Below are 21,442 nucleotides of genomic sequence, written 5' to 3' on the forward strand. Positions count from 1 at the left end.
AATCAACCTCTCATTTCTACACAAGAAAGAGGGCATTCCATGAAGTGATTTGGAACCATTAAACCCAAAATGCACTCCATAAATAGTAAATAGAAATATTCAGACATTTAACCCTTAGATATATGATAGGAATTCATAAAAGGAAACATAAGCACTCATGAATTACATTCAGCAAGTTCATGCACCATCATTTCACAACAATGCAACATTTTTTAGATCTGTAGACTAAATTTAACAAGGAAATCTTTAGCTTCACAACTCTCAACAAAATACATGACGTTACAATAAATACAAAGGCCAAATTAAAGGTGGTACTTCAATTTTCCGCCCAACCATAGACCTATTGTATCTAGAATCACTTACAACAGTCACGTCGAGCTAGATCCACAATCCAAGGGAAAATAAATTTCAACAGTCTTAGTAGGAAGCTATCTTCAGTACATAGGGTATAGGAAATACATATTACATGGGTAGATTTTTATCTAGTCAAGCATATCAGAATTCAAAATAATGGGTGGTTTATCATTTGTGTCAAGCACTCTAAGAGTGGTTTATCAGCCCACAACAATCACACTGGGTGGTTTATCAACTCTTTCTCGGCAAGCTCCCTTTTACATGTGGTTTATCATTCCTAAATAGCACCTTTAATGGTTTCTCAACTAGTCCCTCGCAAGGCCATTCCCATTTCCTCTTTATCCTCTTGCTCTTTTGGTCATAATTTTCTCTTTCAAGGAATCACATTCCCTCAACTCATAGCTCTTTCCAACCTTACTCATGAGATTCACTTAAAGAGGTCCAACCCCACATTATTGTGCATTTGCATTTTTATTATTTCCTCACAACATATTTCCATGTTCTTGTTGGACTCTTCCTCTTATTTTTCTTATTCTTTGCACCATAAAAATTAATTACTAGTGCCATACAACCCTAAATGGTTACATATTTCCTCTTCCCTCTTTGATCATGGATATATCATCCCACTCTTCAGATCATTACATAAAATATATTTTTTTATAATGTCAAGTATCATTACATTACAAAACACAGGGGAAAAACATATCAGGGGTGTCACACCTTCATCATGAATTAGTGTGTGAGATAGGTGGAGGGTGGGAAGGCCATACCTCCCCCTTTTGTTGAGCAGGGTGATGGTGGTGGGGTGTCCCCCCTCCCTTATGAAGTCTAGTTGTGTTCGTCACTTCATATAGGGTTCTATTCATTATTAGTAGGTCACTTTGTCTCAAACTATTTTTTATAGGTCTCATTTATATATTTTTATTCATTATTATCGGGCCTTTCTAATTCAATCCCTTTATTATATGTCTCCTTTAAATATTTTATAGAAAATAATTTCAAATATTTATTTTTAATCGTTCTCATAATAAATAATTATTTAATCAAATATTTTGAATCTTTTTTCTATTTTTTCATAACACCTATACTATTAATCAAACCATTTTTAGTTGAATTTCCTTCTCTTCAATGGTAATTAATCTCAATCCCATATCCTATTTATTGGTATTTTTCAACACTTTTTCACATGCTTTAGTTTCATTTGTCCCTAATGATGGGTGGTGTGTGCACTCAAAACATTGGATGTTTCCTAACCTAATACATTATTTGTCTCTAGAAAATTCACAGAACAATAAGAGTAATTTTGAAAACCTACCCTCAAATATTTTAATCCCTTAAGGTTGTTTATTTTTCTACATTGTTTTCCCTCTTTAGAATTTCTAACTCTATTTAGTGACAACCAATGGCACCTTATGAAAATTATAATTTGTGCATCACACTACTTAAGGTGTTCCATGCTAGATTATAACATCTCTTTTCTTTCTCAAGTACTTGGTTTCCTTTGTAAGATTTTGTTTACATCTAATTGTTCAAAATATTTCTTTGGTTCAAGCTTGTTAAAATTGGCAACCATGGAAAAAATTCATGTGGGTCATCTTATTCATGGCTGATAATATTTTTATTAGATTCCTCTCGTCGAGAGGTGTAGGATTGATATAAAGATCATCTGATTCCGATAAGTATTCATGGAGATATGAATTTATTTTGATTATGGAATTATTATCAAGCCGACCTACAACTCATGTAGGCTCAGAAGTCCAACAGTCGCATCTATTCACCCACCAACGTTCTGCATAAATATAAGAGGACTTTTCCTCATTTGGACTCACTCATCTCATCACATCTCTCTCTCTCTACTGCGCAGATATGAGTCTCTTTCTCTACTGCGCTGAAATGGGTCTCTCTCTCTCACACATGTGAAGCCGGAAACCGCTGAAACTGAAGCTGCAACTGCAGAAGTAAAGATTGACTTGCGTGGCCTAGAAGATCTCCTCTTTAGAACTGCGTTGTAGGTTCATCTGAATCTCCTTTGAAAGCCACAAATTTTGGTGGTGGAATGAAGTCAATCCGATGAACGGTTTGCAAGATATCGACTGCCCTAGTTTGAAGCCGGAAACTACTGAAACTGAAGCTGCAACTGCAGAAGTAAAGATTGACTTGCGTGGCCTAGAAGATCTCCTCTTTGGACACTGTAGGTTCATCTGAATCTCCTTTGAAAGCCGCAACTTTTGGTGGTGGAATGAAGTCAATCCAACGAACGATTTGCAAGATATCAACTGCCCTAGTTTGAAGCCGGAAACTGCTGAAACTGAAGCTGCAACTGCATAAGTAAAGATTGACTTGCGTGGCCTAGAAGATCTCCTCATCTGAACTACGTTGTAGGTTCATCTGAACCTCCTCTAGAAGCCAAAACTTTTGGTGGTGGAATGAAGTCAATCCAACTGTCGATTTGTGAGATATGGTCTGCCCTAGTTTGATAATGAAACCGCTAATGCTGATGCTACTGATCTAGGGTTTGCTACTGCTGATATGAATCAGATTTATTGTACTATTTCTCTCTGCTGAATTATTGAAGATAAAAGAAGATTTGATCAAAGGGTTTCCCCACACATTGTGGGGTTTGTCCCTGGCTAGCCGCCACATCTTGTGTCACTTGTCTTGGCTTGTTTTCTGTCGATCGTTTAATGTTCTATCTGCACTTTACTTTATGTACATGTGATTGCTAATCAGTGGAATATAGTAAGAAAAAGAAGTAAACTTTTATAAGCATAGAACATACAATAACTTAACATGGTATCAGAGCTGAGGTGAAGATAAAGCCCGAGCAAGAGCAAGAGCAATCATTGAAGAGAAGATTGGCAAGGCTATCCTAAAAGAACTATGGGGTCCTCAACACTCTTTCCTGCCGAAGACAAGCTCCATGAGAAAGCTGACTATCACGGATGGAAGATGTCTATCGATCTAACCCTTGAAGATCAAGGAGTGTTGGACCATGTAAGAGGCAATATTGTTGAGCCTTCATCAAATGCATCTGTTGCTGCCTAGAACAAATGGAAAAATGGAGAATTCAAAACAAAGAAGATCATTCGAGACTCTATCGACAAGCGCTTGGTGGCCTACATCTCTGATCTAGACACCTCCAAGGAAATCTACGACAGACTGGTGAGTTTATTTAAAGTTAATGATGCAAATCAAGTTTTGTTTCTTTGAAATAAGTTGAGGGAAATCAAGAAGGGTAAAGATGAAAGTATGCAAGCATACTTCTTAAGAATCACCAACGATCTCCTATCTATTGGGGAAACCATTACTGACAGAGAAATGGCACTCACAACTCTCGGAGGATTACCATCTGAATGGTATGTGTTTAGGACTACTCTTCTGAACAATAATGTAATTCCTAGCTTCGAGGAATTAATGGCTAGATGCATTCAAGAACAAACAAGGGTAGAAGAGTAGGAAATGCCCTTGCCTAAAGGTCCTCCTGCTGCTTTTTCTTCTCATGCTAAGAAAAGAAATAATTCTGGGTCTAAATCAAAAGGAAAGGCTGGACCTAAGGGTGGAAGAAAAGGATGATGTTACATCTGCGATAAAGTAGGTCACTATGCAAGGGAGTGCCCTAATAGAAAGGACTCACACCGCGACAATGATCAAAATCCCTCTGATGGCAATCAAAGGAATGACAAATTCAACAGCAAAGGTAAGAGGAGAGTTGGGAATCAAGGAAGAGGACAAGCATTCAAGAAGGCAAGAAATTCCAGGATGTATTAAATGCACCTGACCTCAAAAAGAACCTAGTGTCCATCTCGGGAACGGAAGACAAAGGCTACAAGGTAACCTTCAGCGATGGCAAGGTATGTATAGGGAAAAATAATGTTAAAGATGCCTTTACTCTTGGGTTTAGTGATTCATTATATCAGGTTGATGGAAGTCTGCTAGGTTTCATGTCTTATGACACATCTCTTCAGTCCGAACTTTGGCATTAGAGGTTTTTGCCCCCTTCATTATAAAGCTATACTCGATGTAAGACAAATGGTGATAGGGATGCCCGAATTCTGAATAGAGAATGAAGGTGTATGTCCAGGATGTGCTAAAGGAAAGCTCAAAAGGGGACCATTCCCCTCAAGCCAAAGCAAGACCTCTGATATATTACAATTGGTTCACTCAGGCATACCTGAGGTTGGCATTAAGAGGGAGACTACTACACCACATACTCCTGAGCAGAATGATGTGGTGGGAAGGAAGAACCGCACGATGATGGAAGCTGTCTGGGCCATGCTACATGATCAAAGACTTCTGATGTTTCTATGGGCTTAAACTACAATCACCGTCGTATATGTACAAAATTGATGCCCTCATCAAGCATTGGGTTCCAAGACTCCTAAAGAAAAGTTCACCGCAAGGTGAACAATCTTTCGACTTTGAGGAGCTCTCAAGAAGCCAACACCAGGGAATCGAAAGAAAAGGATGATGAATCAATGCCTGATATAAAAGAACCCATGGATCTGATAGATTCTCATCCACATGAGCCTTCCTCTTCTAGGAAGGGGCCTTCATGGCTTGAGGGGATACTTAATGATGCTGAAGGACATGTTGCACCCTGAGGAACCTTCCGTCAAAGTAAGAAACTTAATAGGTATCAAGGATACCTGACCATCATGAGCACGATCATACAAAATGAGCCTTCGTCATTCTCAGATGCCGTCAAGCATCAAGTATGGAAGGATGTTATGACCATAGAATATGAGTCTATTATGGAGAATGATGTCTGGGAAGTAGTTCCCAGACCCTGGACAAGACAATTGTTACTTCAAAATGGCTTTACAAGATAAAGCATGCAACAGATGGAAGCACGGAAAAGTATAAGGCTCGTTTTGTTGTTCGAGGTTTCTCCCAATAGGAAGGTATAGACTATGATGAGATATTTGCACCTGTTGCCAGATATACGACCATCCGCTCGATCATAGCCCTTGCCACTTCACAAGGATGGAACCTACATCAGATGGATGTCAAGACCGCGTTCTTGCATGGTTCTATCAAAGAAGAGGTCTATGTGGAGCAACCTGGAGGATTTGAGATTTATGATTGAAAATCTCATGTATGCAGGTTGAAGAAGGCTCTCTATGGGCTGAAGCAAGCACCCCGAGCATGGTATGAGAGGATCGATAACTACTTGATGAAGCTGGGATTCACTAGGAGTGAAGCTGATCCTAACCTTTACTTTAAGGTTGAAGATGACAAGCCTCTCATACTGGTGTTGTATATGGATGACCTCTTTCTAACAGGTGCAAACCCTCTCATTCACAAATGTAAGAGGGAGATGGCTTCTGAATTTGAAATGAAGGACCAAGGACTTGAAGTGTGGCAGAAGCCAAGGGAAATTTTCCTATCTCAAGGAAAATATGTGGTAAATATGTTGGAAAGATTCAGTATGATGGACTGCAAGCCTGTGACTACCTCGAGGATCTTAACTTTTAGAAGTTATATGGTAGTGATGTCGGACCAGACTTGGGAAATGCCTCTGAGTTTCAAAAACTCATTCGCAATGATGTTCTTGGTGAACCTCCGTCCGAACATATTTTTTGTAGTTAGCATTATGAGCTCATATTTGGTTGAGCCTCACTGGATTAATGCCAGGAATCTTCTGAGATGTCTTCAGGACACAATCTCTAATGGATTAAGATACACTGCCAGAGATGTGAGACTACTTGGATATACTGATGTTGATTGGGCAGGCAGTGTGGTGGACCATAAGAGCACTTCCGGGTGCTGTTTCACCTTGGGATCTGATTCGATATCCTGGATGAGCAGGAAGCAGAATTCGATGGCTTTGAGCACCGCCGAAGCAGGATATATTGTTGCTAGCATAACCTCATGTGAGGCAGTCTGGTTGCGAAAGCTCTTCAGTGAGCTGTTTGGATTTACATTGGATACCACTGTGATTCTCTGTAACAACCAGAGGTGGGATTCGATTATTGAAGAATCCCGTATTCGTCAATTGCTCCAGTAGATAGACATCATCTGGGATATGGTAAGTCGATGAGCAAGGAAGCTCCATCACATTAAGATGATGTATAGGTTGATACACCTTGTCAAAGCCCCGAGGAAAGATCTAATCTGTGATTTTCCCAAACGACTTGGAGTCGGCAAGAAACCTTTGTACAAGGGTCCTGCATGTTGCATACATTGAGCTCTGGGAGCTCTAAGGGCTTGCGGTTCCTACTGGAGCAACATATGACCATAGGGTGACTCACCCTCCCCTAGTGGTGCACACTGGAACAAGATGATTCGCTCTCTTATGGGACAAGATGATTCGCTCTCTTGTGGAACAGGATGATTCGCTCTCCTGTGTAGCAGGATGATTAGTTCTCCTGTGAGGCCTGTATTGATGTGTTCTCCGTGGCGATTGTAGCAGGATTGATGTGTTATCCTGTGAGGCCTAGATTGATGTGTTCTCCATGGCGATTGTAGCAGGATTGATGTGTTCTCCTGTGAGGCCTGGATTGATGTGTTCTCCATGGCGGCCTGGATTGATGTGTTCTCCATGGCAATTGTAGCAGGATTGATGTGTTCTCCTGTGAGGACAGGATTGATTAGTTCTCCTATGGAGGCATCCTACCCATGCAGTCTGGGACTCATGGGAAGTACCTCTCATCTGATCAATGAGCAGGGAAATGAAGTTAGGGACCATAGTAGTACCGATGGACGCATCGTTGTAACTACCGTACTCCCTACGCTAGGATGACCTCCATTGATCTGGGATCAATGATACTGGTCTGGGACCAGTGGTAGGAGTTGTACCATACTATGATGCTGACTTCGGGTCGGTTGAGACTGGTCTGGGATCAGTGGTACATACTCTGAGACTAACTTTAAGTCAGTGGAGGATGATATTGGTCTGGGACCATTGGAGTTGTACTCACTATGACGCTGACTTTGGGTTGGTTGAGACTAGTCTGGGACCAGTGGTACATACTCTGAGACTGACTTTGAGTCAGTATGATACATCCTCGATCATTTCTTCTTCTTCATAATTCGGACAAGAGCAGAGCAGAACAGAGCAAAACAGTACAGATCAGTGTAGGGCAAAAGAAGACAAAGCAGAACAGGAAAAATAGAGCAGAGTAGGGCAAGGGTCAGGCTGTACAAGGCAGTGCATTTGATGGATGAATAGTAACGACCGATAGACAGATTGCAGATGAAGTTCTCCATGGTTGAGAGGGAGTGTTAAAATTGGAAACCAGGGAAAAACTTCATGTGGGTCATCTTATTCATGGCTGATAATATTTTTATTAGATTCCTCTCGTCGAGAGGTGTAGGATTGATATAAAGATCATCTGATTCTGATAAGTATTCATGGAGATATGAATTTATTTTGATTATGGAATTATTATCAAGCCGACCTACAACTCATGTAGGCTCAGAAGTCCAATAGTCGCATCTATTCACCCACCAATGTTGTGTATAAATATAAGAGGACTTTTCCTCATTTGGACTCACTCATCTCATCACATCTCTCTCTCTCCACTGCGCAGATATGAGTCTCTTTCTCTACTGCGCTGAAATGGGTCTCTCTCTCTCACACATGTGAAGCCGGAAACTGCTGAAACTGAAGCTGCAACTGCAGAAGTAAAGATTGACTTGCGTGGCCTAGAATATCTCCTCTTTGGAACTGCGCTATAGGTTCATCTGAATCTCCTTTGAAAGCCGCAACTTTTGGTGGTGGAATGAAGTCAATCCAACAAACGGTTTGCAAGATATCGACTGCCCTAGTTTGAAGCCGGAAACTACTGAAACTGAAGCTGCAACTGCAGAAGTAAAGATTGACTTGCGTGGCCTAGAAGATCTCCTCTTTGGAACTGTGTTGTAGGTTCATCTGAATCTCCTTTGAAAGCTGCAACTTTTGGTGGTGGAATGAAGTCAATCCGACGAACGATTTGCAAGATATCGACTGCCCTAGTTTGAAGCCGGAAACTGTTGAAACTAAAGCTGCAACTGCAGAAGTAAAGATTGACTTGCGTGGCCTAGAAGATCTCCTCATCTGAACTGTGTTTTAGGTTCATCTGAACCTCCTCTGGAAGCCGAAACTTTTGGTGGTGGAATGAAGTCAATCCAACTATCGGTTTGTGAGATATGGTCTGCCCTAGTTTGATAATGAAACCGCTAATGCTGATGCTACTGATCTAGGGTTTGCTACTGCTGATATGAATCAGATTTATTGTACTATTTCTCTCTACTGAATTATTGAAGATAAAAGAAGATTTGATCAAAGGGTTTCCCCACACATTGTGGGGTTTGTCCCTAGCTAGCCGCCACATCTTGTGTCTCTTGTCTTGGCTTGTTTTCTGTCAATCGTTTAATGTTCTATCTGCACTTTATTTTATGTACATGTGATTGCTAATCGGTGGAATATAATAAGAAAAAGAAGTAAACTGTTATTGTTGGAAATAATACTGAGAGGGGGGGGGGGGGGGGGGGGGGTGAATCAGTATTATCAGATCAATCAAACTTTTTCAATGCTCAGAAACATATACGCTACTTCAGTTAGGTGAACCAGCGTGTACACGCTACTGTGACTAAATAAAACAGCGTATAAGAAGAAAACTCATAATTTAGTTAGCTTATTCTTCAGTTAAGTTCATCAGGACATTATTCACCACATTAACAGTAAACAGGTGCAGTATAACAGAACAGATCAAAAGCCACACACATGAACACCAAGATGTAAGGTGGAAACCCAATGTGGGTGAAAACCACCTGCTACAAGTTGTCTCTATCTTTCTTTAATATGAAACTTCAGTTTACAATCTTTTGTACTGGTGCAGCCTTATACCAGTACGCAGGCTACAACCTGCAGAAGGCTACAACCTTCTCTCGTTCTCCAAACTTCCTTGGAAGGGAGCTCCAACCCCCTTTGCTCTTGTACTAGCCAAGATACTAGTACGTAGGTGCTGACCTACAATCTTCTTTCCTTCAGGTACCACCTTTCATACATTTTCAGACTGGATATTCCTGAAGCACAACATTACAATCTGTAGACCCTAATTCATTCAATTTTCACAACAGATCATTGAAGCATAAAACAACCAAACTTTGAATCACTGAACCACTGAACCCTGTCAATCACCAGTTACAGAACTCTGCAATAACAGTCAGACCCCACTGTAAACCCAAAATCAAGCTTCAAAAGATATACGCTACTTCAATGAGCAAAACCCGCGTATACACGCGCTTTTACCGAAGCCAACCTGCGTACAGATCTAAAAATAAACTTTCTCAATTTGCAGCTGTACCAGACATCAGTTAGACCCAGAACATAACATTGCGACAATATGCAGATCTAGAAATACGCATAATCAACCATATCATGATAGTGCATTTCAAACCATTAGATCCCAATCTATCCTTAGATCTAGTCTTCCATCAACCGATGTGATCTCTCCTTGGCTTAGATCAAGCAACCCAGAACCTGCATATCAGATCTCTTTCTCTCTTAGATATTCAAGCCTTGTCGAAAGATGTATTTGCCTAATGATCTTCTTCTCCTTATATAGCCTTAGGCCTTGCTCAATACCAAGAGCCAAAACCATAGTAACACAATACCATCAACTTCAAAACTAGGGATCGACACGCCCGTCGAGACACAATGGTCCGAAATCATAGGCACAACTTCCAAGGACTAACCACCATGGACCAAAAGGTACTTTTCCACATACACGCGCTTTTTATGAATCCAACTAGCGTGTACACGCGACTTGGGCTTAACGAACCTGCGTATATTAACTTCCTTGGCATGCTGTACTAAGATCTGTCTTCTGATTAAGTTGCCATCACCTGTACCAACCTCTGAGCACCTGTACCAACCTCTGAGTGAGTTGCCATCAAGGACAACACTTGAATCATAATGCCAACAGTTATAAGCATAGAACATACCATAACTTAACAAAGTTCTTGCAAGAACTTAAAGAACCTATTTTTTTTAAATTAATATATGGTTAATATGTAAAGGATCATTGCATTTCTATCATTGTAGAGCATTTATCACTATTTAAAAAGTGAATTTTTTTCAGTTTCAAATATATTTATTAATGTTATTATTTTATAATGATTTCTATTAGAATTTTTCTAGGTTTTCTTATATATTTCAAGTATTTGTATAGGCTTGATTAATTTTATTTTTTTTATAGTACTAGTTTAATTTCATTCTTTCTAAATTATTTATGCATATTGCAAGTGTTTTCTATAATTTTTGTGTGAGGAAAACTAAAAGTTTTTTAAATTATCATAATATTCAAATAAAAAATTCATGATAGGACTTCATCAATGTGAAGTCTTTATCATCCTTAAGGCTTAAAATTTAGGTACTATTCCCCCCTACCTCATGTAGCCTTATGAGTTTTGAAGTATTTTGGAAAAAACATTATAGATTCACACACAGGTGGGTGTTTTCATGCAAGAGAATATGCCAAAGTTTTCAAATATTTGGGTTGATCTTGTGCAAGACGAAATAATACTACAATATTGTTTGAAAAAATAAGGGAATTGGGTGATATTGCCCTTTTCAAGAATCTGAATATGGGTAGAGATAGAGGATTGAAGAAGAAAGGCATGGTGTATAGGGGAAAGAAGAACATGAGAAAGATAAGGGAGAGGGTGTGAAAAGGTTGCAACTAGGATTGTAGGTGTAAAGTATAGGATTTTAGGCACAAGCACAAGCACAAGATCTATTTGTGACAAAATAATACACTAGTGATTACCAGACAATAAGAGATAATAGAGAATGAAATAACACTCAAACAAATCAAGTAGGTGAAATACCAATTTGAATTCACTTGTATTACATTGCTTGATCTAGACAGTCTAAGGAATGAGACAAACAATTGACAAAAAAATATGGCACAAGTGTATAAAAGAAATAATGTAGAGTAAATTCATATGAAAAGTGTTTAATTATTTTTAAATGTTAACAATTGCACTGGACTATATCATGAGAAAAAATTTCATGCTTTTACAACAATGAAGGCTCATGTTTATATTATTTACAGTGCCTTTTCAAATAGAGTCATGCACTTTTGCCATACTTTTAATATCATCAATTACAAAAACTATGGGCAAATTCCATGGATGAAAAACTAACAAATACTTGTATATGGTAAAAGCTAATTGTACGATTAGATTTTGATTTTTTTTTTTACTCCACCTCTCGAATACCATGGGTGGATAACATGGTTTACTAAAACCAAGGACTCAGAAATAACCAAAAGTAGAAAATAATTATTGACCCTAGTGATTTAATGGAAAAGGTGGATAGCCACCAATTTCCACTCGGATTAGTCCCCCCCCTTAGGAAGAAGTGGTCCCCCTTGCATTGAGTGACCCCATTATATGGGGAAACTCATACTAAACATGGCCCTAAGTGAGTCACTCTCATTGGTGAAAGTGTTTCCCTACTTTAACAACCCAATGAAACTAGTTTCTCTATTGGTAAGTGCCCTTAACCTATATGTCCATGATCTAAACAATTTTTTCCTATTCCATGTAGTTAGGGTTGAGATTTTTTATTGTCAACTTCTCTATTATCTTTGATGTATCCAATAATGGTAGAAAGTATGGCTAAAGCAGGTCAAAATTGAACACTAGGTGTAAGACAAGAAAGGGGGGATTACTTATCTCAAAAGCATTGTCACCCACAAGCTAGGCGATGGTGTAAGGTCCACCCAAAAAGGGTTTTGGTTGGTTGATCTATTGATGGATCTATTGTAATTGTGCTAAACATAGGGGAGACTTTCATCCCATGTGTATGGATGTTTAGAGTTGTACCTCTGTAATATATGCATGATCATCTTATTGGCAACTTCAGTATGGCCATCATTTGTAGGGTGGAAGGCAGTGGAATTGGTGAGCTTGGTGTGCAAAAATGACTAGAGGGTTAACTAGAATGTTCCTAGGAACCTACTATCCTGATTTAATATGGTATTCTGTGGTATTCTAAGAAGAGCTTGGTAGTGGCCTCTGCTATGACATTCTTTTTGTAGATTGTTAAAATGTTCATTTTAGAAAATCGATCAACAACCATGAAAATAATCCATTTCCACACTTAGTTGAAGGAATACCATAAATGTAGCCCATTGAGATGGATTCCAAAGGCCTGTTGGGAGTAGGCAGAGGGGTGTATTGGACTTTCTTCCTAATAGTTAGTTTAGAAATGCCACATACAATGCAGGATCTAATATACTTTCTATAATATTTTTGAAATTTTTTCCAATAGAAATAATTTTGTAGCATGACCACTATCTTTTCCATGTTTTTGTCTTGTTGGGGCCTGACCCAGGTTCAGATTTAATTAGCCAAACAAATCTCTATACTACTGGCCCTTTCAGCAACAGTTTGCGGAGCACGAACTCAGGTCTCACCCGAAGTAGTATAGGAGGGTTCTAGAACAAGGTTTTCGCACCCTTGAGATGTCTGAGGGGTTTGACTGGTCCACTGTTTTTTCCTACGCACAGGTTGCTTCCCGCGCTTTCCCATTCCTCGCAGCCTGATACATTTCCCTTACGCAACCCTAACCAGGGGTCGTGGAGCTCCCGTGCTACACTCTATGCTATTACCCGAGATTTTACTTATCTTTCAGTACTAGTTAATTACCTTCACCTACTTGAATGCCTTAAGTTATAATTAGTTATACAAAACGTTCATACAGGTTCACGCAGTAAATAAATAGTATAATTGCAAATTATATCCAATCATGCATTAAACTAGGAAAAGATATACAGAAATATAGTAAAATTTCTCTTTATTGATTCTCCCAACGGTTACAGACTTGACCTGCCCTACGCACTCAGTTGCAAGTGTCCACGCACTCAGCTGCGGACTACTAGGACTCTGCGCACTCAGCTGCAAAGCCTTCTCCTACTCTATGGCCCACAGACCCACTTTACACTTTAACTCAATCACTTAGACTTCTCCTCTTCTTCTATTATATCTTCTATTAGTTACTTTATACACTTAGAGCCTCACTCTATTTATACAATCCCATGGTCTGCAAACCATGGGTAGGTTTATCCAGTGGACATTACATTACAAAAACTAGGGTGGACAACCTTGTGACTCTATTATAATTTCGCGCCCCATGCCCATAATTTGCAGAGCTTTTACAAGAAGACTCGGTCAAAACTTGGGCTTTACACCCGAAAACATGCCTTGGGGGGATTCCATGCCCAATAGGCCCCCAACACAAACATCATGACTCACCCTCGAGTCACCTTGTTGGCACGAAGATCTTTGTGTGAAGTCCCTCCAACTGTGCTCGAACTACGGCAAGGTCAACAGCACACTGAGCTACTGCCTGCTGCATCTTCAACATGCGTTGTTCCAAGACCATTGCGTTGGAAGTGCTCCTCTGCATCAATGCACCAACTACATGTGTGCGAGCTTGCCTTCAATTTCTGTTGTGATGGTCAAGGCCTTGTTGATCCAAGGCTTAACGCAGGCCTTCAGGACTGCTTCCTTATGTCGTGCCTCGTCCACCTATTCTTTCGGCACTTTGGCCTATTACATCTGGGTGAGCCTCTGAGTGATGGCCATCGTCTGCATAGTTCCTTTGATGCTATCATACTACTATTGGATTTCTTGTGCCTCTGTCTCTAAGTGATGGATGTTGGGGTCCTCCTATAGATTTGTGAGGACCTCAAATGATTCTTCCGACATGCTAGTGCAGTCTCGCACTGCACTAAAAATTTCGTCCAATCCCACTGTGATAGTGCTAGCATGCTGTTCTCTGACTTCCAAAGGGGTGGACGGCTATGCCTTTAACCGTAGCTCAGCGATCTGAAGGTTCAGCTCCCGCTGAACCTTTGTCATTTCCTCCCTTGTCTCACGTACCCTTGCTGCTAACCTATGGATCCGGACCTCTACTGGCATGTCTACTAGGATGGCCAGCTTTGGGACACTTTGACAAGCTTCATCCATTATCTGAACCAGCTGTCGATTCTACGACACCACTTCATCGCGCTGCAATCTCAACTGTTCCATATTGATTTTCTACTCACTAAGGACTTGCAATGCGCAGCTCTCCCTAGCTCGCAGCTATGCAGTTATCCCATCCTACAAAACATATAAGGTCTCCCATGGGAGTGCAGCCAAGTTGATGCCGCGACCCTTCAGCGCGCTAATTATAGGCTTGTCGGCCTCATTTGTTGTCACTAGTGCCCCTTCTAGCAGCACTATGGTATTTGTCACCCGAGCACGCAACATTTGTTCTGTTGTCATTGGTCTAACTGCGAGGCCAGTCAAAAGAGTACCAAGCTGAGGAGGGTGCACCTGGAACTCGTGCAGCTGCACTCTGAGGGTCCCCAACACAATCTGGTTCTCTTGCATGAAATTTTGGAGGACCTCGGAGGTGACATCGCACACTATCTCGTCGATGTCGTGCAGATCACCCTCAATTAGTGTGATCGGGTCAATAAACAACTTCGATGCCTTAACCTTCTTGCACGACCATGTCTGCTCGACTGGGTGCTGGCGCTTCAACTGTTTTGACATAGTTTGTGGGTTTGCACCTCCCTCTTCTTCCTCTGCTTCTTGCCCATGCGAAGGCAATGTTTGGCCCTCACACACCTTCATAGCTACCTCTTGCGCTGCTGCTGCTACATCCTTTTCCTATGCAGTTGTTGTCTGTGCAGTGTCCCGCGCCGCCCGCACTTCTGTTGTCGCTGCCTCCTTCTTTCTCTTTTCTGCCAATTGTGCGATGCCTAGCTTGGCCTTGTCTTTCTTCCTCTGTGCTGCTGACTTCTCTATCTCAATGATGTCTGGAGTGCACCACTCTATCTGCCATGCCTCCAGTACATTAAAGATGACATCGTCCATGGCTACAAAGGGTAGCTTTCTCCATTGTTTTGTCGGGTCCTTGCATGCTCTGATGTAAATGTTATGGATGTCCACTTTGAATTCTGTAAAACTCTACAGGCTGTTGTGGACAGTTGGGGACCACCGCGGCTTGCAGTTGATCCCCATTTTGAGGTTCATCTCCATGAACACCCAAAATATTTTATTGTTGCAGATCCTCTTGGCATCCTTTGTGGCCTAGAGTGAAGCGTACTTCGCGGCCTCCAGAAGATCCCTATCAATTGTGGGAATTAACTATCCTCCGGTAATTCCCCTGCCACAAGCACTATGGACAGCAGAAGCCATGCATAGTGGAACGTTTTTCCCTGTTCCTGAGCTTCATGACAATTTTCCAAAAACTCCTTGTAGAGGAACTCAGACCAATTAAACTCAACCCCCTACGCATACTGCTCAGCCAGTGCTATCACTAGCGCAGGTACCTCGTTTATGCGGCACTTGCACATAACCTTACCATCTATTATTTGGGTTGCCACTTTCACTACCTTGTCATTGATGCTAGATATGGCATAGCCCCTTTTCTTCTTTGCCAGCTTGTACTTTTTCTTCATGGCATCCGTGATGGCCAAGTCACTCCTTTCCCTTCTGAGATGTCTGCGGGGTCCTCTCCTTTGCATGGAAGCTGGGAAATGTGGTGAATCAAGTCTGTCATGATGGGGATGGTCTCCTCTAGCCACAAACACCCATCATCCACCAGGAAAAGTAGCTTCTTGATGATGAAAATGGTTATTGGGGTGCGGTGGAAATGCGACACCCAGAGCAGGTTCAGTAGCCTAGCTTTTTCCACTCTGTGCAACCACTTTCACAGCTCTAATTCTGTAGCCCCTTCCATGGTGTTCTTCTTGGGCTTCATGAGGTACGAGGTCTCAAGGTGAGGAAACATCTCGTGGTCAGCGAGGTCCCAATCTTCGAATTTTAAGCTCAACACCCATCCCAGGTGCGTACCCTCAAAAATAATGTTGTCGAGGAGAAGCAGGGTCTGGAGTGAGCTCTTAGTCTCATCAAGGTCCTTGGGCACTTTATCCCTCCCTTTTCGCGGGGGCACATAGGCGGGTAGCTTTGTCGGGGGTTGCAAAGGCTGAGTTTCTTGCTCCATGCCTTCATCCTCGTCCTCTGCGATGATAAGATCCTCCAGGTCTTCTTCTTCTTCATCGGTCTCTATGGTGACGACTTTCCCCTTCTCCTCCATTGACAGCTTGGTGCGCAGTGGGTTCTGCAGGGACACGCATACGGGAACCATCGCTTGTTTGTCCTTATTGGGTCTTGGTGTGTGCAGTGATTTCGGGATTTCTTCCACAATCCCGGCACCTTCCAGAGCATCCCCCACAGTCAGGGCCTGCACGGCCTCTTCGGCGGTCATTTCTATTATCTCCATAACATCCTCAACTATTGCCATCGTGTCCATCCTGAAATCTAGCACTCACAAACTCAAGGGCTCAATCAACGCTCGACACACAACAATCAGGGCTCTGTAGGATAGTTTATAGTCCCGCGCTTCCTTTCAACTACCTAGAGCGTTAAGGCTATACTTCCTTCAGCTAGTCAGGTGGTCGCACCACCCATGTAAAGTTTCATCCTGTCATCCATCATGTTTCCTGGAAAATACCCACCTTTTATTTTTACAGTCGGCATCACGCACTTTACTATTTGTAATGTGGTATCCTAGTTAATTCGCTTAGTAATGTGCAGGCCAAGCCAAGGCATCAAACTGATCAATTCGTGATGATAGGCCTTAAACCTGTCATCGTGATCATACGCATCCTACCTTATCACCCTAGTTTTTTTACTGAGAAAATATTCCTTTATCTCATCCTCCAGCTTCTTGACTTCCGCATCCACCAAAGCACTTTTCTTCCTTAATCTTACCCTTTCTTCTTTAAGTTCTTGGAGACTATAATTTCCCTATTGGATTTCTGCTTCCAAGGTTCTGTGAACCATCATATCTATCGGTGCTATCATGCGTGGTCTAAGCTCTCCAGGTAATATAGGGCTTACAGCGGTTGATTCGTACTCCAGCCTTGGTAGTGCCTGCACGGTCAGGTTCTTGCACGCGGTCCTATAAGCCCATAGAACCGTTGGTACGCGCAGGTCCCAGTCAGTCCGCTTTGCATGGTAGACCTTGTTCAGTGCTTCACATACTTTGTTAAAGGCTTCTACGGGGATATTCTTCTACGCACTTGGTCTTTCCATACTTCGTGGTCCCAACCGGTGGGGTTGTTCACGCCATTGTCTTACCTGCACTTGCTTACTAATCGTGTCTCCTACTGCGGGGATAGTGTGCATTCATGTAGGTTTCACACCATATTCCTGTATCCATCTAGATAGGTTGGTTTCGTCTGACAATCTTGTATTTTAATCGCATCGGAGGCTTCTCAAACCACATGCGCATAATCCTTCTGCATTCGTGCCAGTCCTCAAAAATTCTTTGGTGCGTACCCCACCATCTTGTGGGCGTAGCTCGCAATACCCATTTCAGAGCATCGAAGTGCTGTTGTTCCAGTACTTCTCTTTCAAATTTGTTCAGGAAGCCATCCACCTCACTTAACCCGCCATACGTAGGCATATATCTTACCTCTATTGCTACGCAGCACAGCGATCTCGTCATACAGTTACAGTTGAACGTGGTTACCTCGTGTAACCAGTTCTGCCATCGTTATATCTCCTCATCAGAATCTGATATGCAGGAGATTTTGTGCTCCCATGAGATTTGGCCATCTGCGGTTGGATTTACCTAGTCTTTCTCCCGCGCAGTTATCTTGTATATGCAATCCAAGTCATCCTCGTTATCATAGTCGCGCATCGGCTCTGTGTAGCGCGATCCTTCTACAGGGTCTAAAGGTACCACTACGCGCAATGAATTTTTCTCAAATATCATATTGCGATTCTTCAGATTTATCACTCCATTCATGTCAGTGGCCCAATCTATTCCAAATAGTGCAGGTGGGGGTTGCTGTCATAACCAATCTCTATTACTTCGAAATCCACTAGCACTCTCGCTCCTTCAATATCTACCGTGATTCCCTGTAATCTCCCCATAGGTAGGATCTTTTGTTGGTTCGCCATCTGCAGTTGGATAGGAGACCATTGCAGCGCAAGCCTACCCATGCACTCCCATGTCTACTTAGGCAGGACTTTTGTGTCTAATCCTAGATCCAGAATCACTTGGCCCATCTCATATTCCCCAATCTGCACGGTCAACCTCATTTCCCGTCTTGTTCGTGTCGTGTGCTTCCCGAGCTTTCGGACTACGTGCGGTTCTCCTGGCATGGTCCCAACGCATCTAGTTATGAGTCCTTATAGCTCCTTTATAGCCTTTCTGTCATGCAGAAGCTTCATGCATGTCTCCAAGAACGTAGTGAGCATCGATGGGTCCATTTTCGGCTCCAGTTTGTCTTTACTTCCTAAAGTGGAGGCATCAGTGAAGCTCCTCTTAGCTTCCGTGAAGGTCTCCTTAGCGCGCTCCAAATCAAATTATGGTTCCTTCGTTGGAGCCTTGTGAACCCAGGTACTTTCTTCAGGTTGCTTGTCTTTGTCATCCCCTGTCACGATTCCAATCTAGAGCATGATATTTACATTAGGGTCTTCTTCGAGTGGCTTAGACCTCATCATTTGCAGGTTCTGATTGGGGGAGGTTGGAGTACTCCTTTATCGTGCAACCTTGCTATTAGTGTGGGACAATCCTTCATCTCATGATCAAACAACGTATAATACAATCATGATGGTCGCGTTAGATTCGTACAATTGTGGGAATAATGCCCTGGCCCTTCGCAATTGTAACATATCAGCTGTCCACGACCTCTTCCTAGTCCCCCTACACCTCGGCCTCATCCGCACCCCTGAAATTCGATGTATGCCATTCTTGTGTTTTGATCGAGGGCCCATGTTTCAGCCTGAACTCTGTAGGTAGGAGTTCGACCCATCATCAGTTCATAACTTCTACAAGTTTGCTCATCATGTCCTACCAACCTATAGAAATTACAGAACAACTACTATGAATTCTATATACTTCTGTAATAGATGGCAGTTATCTATAGCATGATTTCCTCCTATCCGATAATCATGCACCACAATGTAGGCATCGTGCTTGGTCCTGCTTGTGCCTCCGGTCTTAGTGGCATTAGCCCTCCTCCCACAAGGTAATTCATGAACACCAAGTAGTGGTCCTTTTCATGCCCCTGGACTTTTCATTTTATGCATGATACCTCATTGCGCATCTCTGGGCAGGTTGTCCTATCTTGTTTGCAACTCTGCATCTCTAGGCACAAGTTTTTCAACTGCACGTGAATCTGCTGAACTCCCAGGTTAGGATCTTGTATCAGAGTCTCATGCAATCTCATCGCAACCTACAAAGCCTCAGCTTGAGTGGTTAGCCTTTGTTGTGATAGTGCGTTTCGTAGATGCAGTGTTAATGATGCTACAAAGCATTCGCGGTGTTGCCCATCTGCTAATGTCATGTTCTCTTCATGAATTGTGCACTTCAGTCTTTGATCCAATTCCCACGGGGTCTCACCTAGTAGCATTGTGATTTCCTTGAATCCAACAATCGATTTTGCCTCGGCTTTAACCTGCTAAATTATTTATTTAGCATAGCTTGGATATCCGTGATCCCCGCAGTCAGATTGTCATGGGAATGCTTAATGTACCAGGTCAACACGCGATCCTACAGAGCACTGACCAATGTTGCCTTCTTTATATTGTCATCCGTGACACCCTGTGCTTCCCATACAACTTTTATCATGAACCAAAACTGGTCTGGATATTCATTCCCTACTCCCTTGAACACTGGTAGCTTTATCGCGCTTGCCATACTGCTTTGCCATGGTGGCAGAGGTGGTATGGGCGAAGACGGGGGTGAAGATGGTGAAACTGGTGGTGGTGGGGGTGGGGGTGCTATGCAAAAAAAATATCTACCTTATCTACCTTCATTTATGTAGATTCTCCCACTCCGTGTAGCCCCAATCATCAATTTATTTGCATAACCTGCTTTTCACAAAATAGAATTTTAATCCAAGTGTTCAAAGATTTAACGTACTTACCTCGCAGTCCCTTGAGGAAGCATCATTCTGCCTCACTACATCTAACTAAAGTATCTACCGCGAATTCGGTGATGAATCATCCTATGATTTGATCGAGCCAGTGATCGATAACGTGCGTGATCTTATCTTCCAATGATTCCAGTCTGCGCACCAATTCTGGAGTCCACACAATAGGTTTGTCGAGTTTACACCTTCCTTGTCTATCTTCTAGCTTCGTGGCCCACTCGTACAACTCAGTGGGGAAGGATGCAAATAAAATTTCATGGATCTCTATAGATAAGTAGTAGTCTAACCACTCTTCCTTTGATAGTCACAAATTCCTGTTTTCCTGCACTGCGAACTTGTGAATCTTTTTGTCCAACCAATCTTCAATTTCTTTCTCTGTCAGATTCCAGTGATACAACATCAGACATCTCTATGCAGATCCCCATCTCAGCAATGGAACCATTTTTTGGCTTGTTGGGGCCTGTCCCAGGTTTGGAGGTAATTAGCCAAACAAATCCCTATACTACTGGCCCTTTTGGCGACAGTCCGCGGAGCGCGGACTGAGGTCTCACCTGAAGTAGTATGGGAGGGTGCTAGAACCATGTTTCCGCACCCTCGAGATGTCTGAGGTGTTCAACTAGTCCACTATTTGTTCCTGCGCAAAGGTTGCTTCACGCACTTTCTTGTTCCTCGCGGCCTGATACACTGTCCTTGCGCAACCAAAACTAGGGGTCGTGGAGCTCCCGCACTGTGCTCTGCGCTATTACTCGAGATCTTACTTATCTTTCAGTACTAGTTAATTACCTTCACCTACTTGAATGTCTTACATTATAATTAGTTATACAAAATGTTCATACAAGTTCGCACAGTAAATAAATAGTATACTTCCAAATTATATCCAATCATGCATTAAACCAGGAAAAGATCCACATAAATATAGTAAAACTTATTTTTATTGATTCTCCCAATGGTTACAGGCTCAACCTGCCTTGCGCACTCAGCTGCAGGGGTGTGTGCACTCAACTGCAGACTACTAGGCCTCTGTGCACTCAGCTGCAGATCCTTCTCCTACCCTATGACCCACATACCCACTTTACACTTTGACTCAATCACTTAGACTTCTCCTCTTCCTCTATTCCATATTCTATTAGTTATGTTATACACTTAAA

This window comes from Pinus tabuliformis, chromosome Q, assembly GCF_031772625.1.
Source record: "Pinus tabuliformis cultivar Carrire ecotype Pingquan chromosome Q, CPIR1, whole genome shotgun sequence".
In the NCBI taxonomy this organism is placed as follows: domain Eukaryota; kingdom Viridiplantae; phylum Streptophyta; class Pinopsida; order Pinales; family Pinaceae; genus Pinus; species Pinus tabuliformis.